Raw genomic sequence first — 2,406 nt, forward strand, 5'->3', positions numbered from 1 at the left:
CTCCCCCACCCCCACCCCACACCATCTTAATATGACCTTGTTTGTAAAGTCAGAACGGCACACACACGACTTATCAGAACAGTTATCATGCGCCATTGTTTGACAGTGTTAAGATGATTCATGTTTTAAGGATATAGACAATATACCCTTCCTTAAAGGTACATGTCATATCCAAACTGATTGGTCATCAATACCTCAATATAAATACCAATCGTCCATTTTAATTGAATTTAAAGTATTTTCACGGTTATTGTGCGTTTATTACTGAATGCTATTTCGTTTTTTTAATGTAAGCAGTACGGCTAGTCTTTACATATTTTTTTCTCTAAAAATAGAACTGCTAAGACTTATCAGAATAACGTTGTCATTTTTTGGCATTACATTAACTTCAGCATACCTCAGTTTTCATGAATAATAATTTAATAATCTATCACCGAAATTCACATTTATAAGTCAATTTCCTTCAGCTCACCAAACCATGCATTAAGGCTTTAAGGAGAACCACACCTTTCCTAACCCGTTCATTGTTGAGGACATAATGACACAGGTCATTCGTTAAATAAAGTTGACAAGTTTGTTTGGAGGCATATTTATTTTATTTTAACTTGTGCCGATATAATTAGGGCGGTGATCGGCATTGTCGCTAGTTTGGAGGAGATCTCGATAATAATACCTGATTTAGTCAAAGGCTTATCTCCCTCAGGATCGAGATTAACTAAGCAGGGCAATTATCAAAAGACGACGTCACTGACACCACAAGTCGATCTGTCGCTAGAGAGTAAATTAAACATTAGTTCTCGATAATCTCGGCCTATCACCACTGTTGTATACAGCTGTTCTACGTTGTAGGGGAGATAACTCTGGTACAGTAGGTATATAGGTGACAATCAGTTAGGGTAAATAGAAATTTTGTCTTATTCACTTCCAAAAGAAATTGAGGTTGGTCTAAATAACGCCGTTTTAACAATCTCCAACGATGATTAAGCGTATAATTTTGAAACGACTCCAGTCCTAATACTAAAGGATTCCGGAAACGTGCGGAAAAAGGCAATTTGAACAGGAAAATATGCTGCTGTATATACTCGTTAATATTTGAAACATTTCCCCCCGATAACAACAATACACAACAGCTATGACAATGACACAACAGATCTAATGAGGAAATGACCACGGACAAAACAGGAAATCAATAATGATTTCTCTTCAGGAAATAAACGGTTGGGGATAAATATCCTTTAGCATCAATGACATGTAATAAGGGAACATATAGCGACTATTTGGCTCGTACTTGTAATTAGGGAACATATAGCGACTATTTGGCTCGTACTTGTAATAAGGGAACACATAGCGACTATTTGGCTTCATGCAAGTATTAACGTGATTGGTATTTTATGAACGTTTCTTATACAAAAACATTATCTTTCAGATTTATCCAGCACTTTCATTTTACCCTTAAGTATAGTAATGAAAAATTGTTCCGGGGCGATGAACATCAACATTTACATTCGTTTTCATAATTAATGCATAATTCCGTTCGTGTACTATCCACATTGACACCACTTTGAAAAATTTACAAAATACAAATTTGGAATTAATAATCACTTAAGGACAATCATATGCAAAGTAACAGATAGTGCAGACCGCAAAATAGTGTAATTTAAACAATATTCTTATTCAATAAAATAAAAACAATCATACAAAAACGCATGCAGTAGATGAATAAAGATTAGAAAGCTAACTCGAACTTTATGAAAGTCATCTGCCTTAGTTTGGTCTGCATATATGGATGTAATGAGTGGTGTTGTTTAACATTGTAAAACAAAATGAAATGATTGAAAATGACAATAAGATACGTAGTACATGCAGTCATTGAAATTGACATATCTGTAATCGTTTTCCTTTAAGAATTATCAAAACTAGATTCCTGATAATATCTCTGATGTCAATTTCGTACTGATCCAATTTGAAATATCTACCTATTTCCTTTACTTACATATACAGTGGGTACTTGTGATATCTTTGATTGAAATGGTATGTAAAAAAATCGATTAATCAAGGATATTGATTAATCAGGATGTACATGGTTATATATCAAGTCCCCAGTGATTGGTGATTTATTAACATTTCTTATATCATATGCAGTTTATTGAATAATTATTAAACAAGACGTTTTGAACCAATGTGTCTAAATTGATTATCGATTTGTCTGACGCAATTGATTTTTGCCCTAATTCAACTAAATGTTCCTACTTATATTCGTTATCAGCAGAGTGGCGCAGTGGAAGCGTGCTGGGCCCATAACCCAGAGGTCCGAGGATCGAAACCTCACTCTGCTAAGATACATTGAGTATTTTCGATTAAGTTATTCCTTTTCAACAATATAAACACATATCTCCGACTTATTTT

At 34.2% G+C, this 2,406-nt stretch overlaps 1 non-coding gene across 1 annotated transcript; it reads left to right on the forward strand.

Annotated features, from left to right (window-relative positions):
* Window positions 1–2,264: 2,264 nt before the first annotated feature.
* Window positions 2,265–2,336, forward strand: Trnam-cau. The gene has a single exon. It is a non-coding gene; the product is annotated as a tRNA-Met (tRNA).
* The last annotated feature ends 70 nt before the right edge of the window (window positions 2,337–2,406 follow it).

This window comes from Mizuhopecten yessoensis, unplaced genomic scaffold (genome assembly GCF_002113885.1).
Source record: "Mizuhopecten yessoensis strain PY_sf001 unplaced genomic scaffold, ASM211388v2 scaffold11099, whole genome shotgun sequence".
Lineage (NCBI taxonomy): Eukaryota > Metazoa > Mollusca > Bivalvia > Pectinida > Pectinidae > Mizuhopecten > Mizuhopecten yessoensis.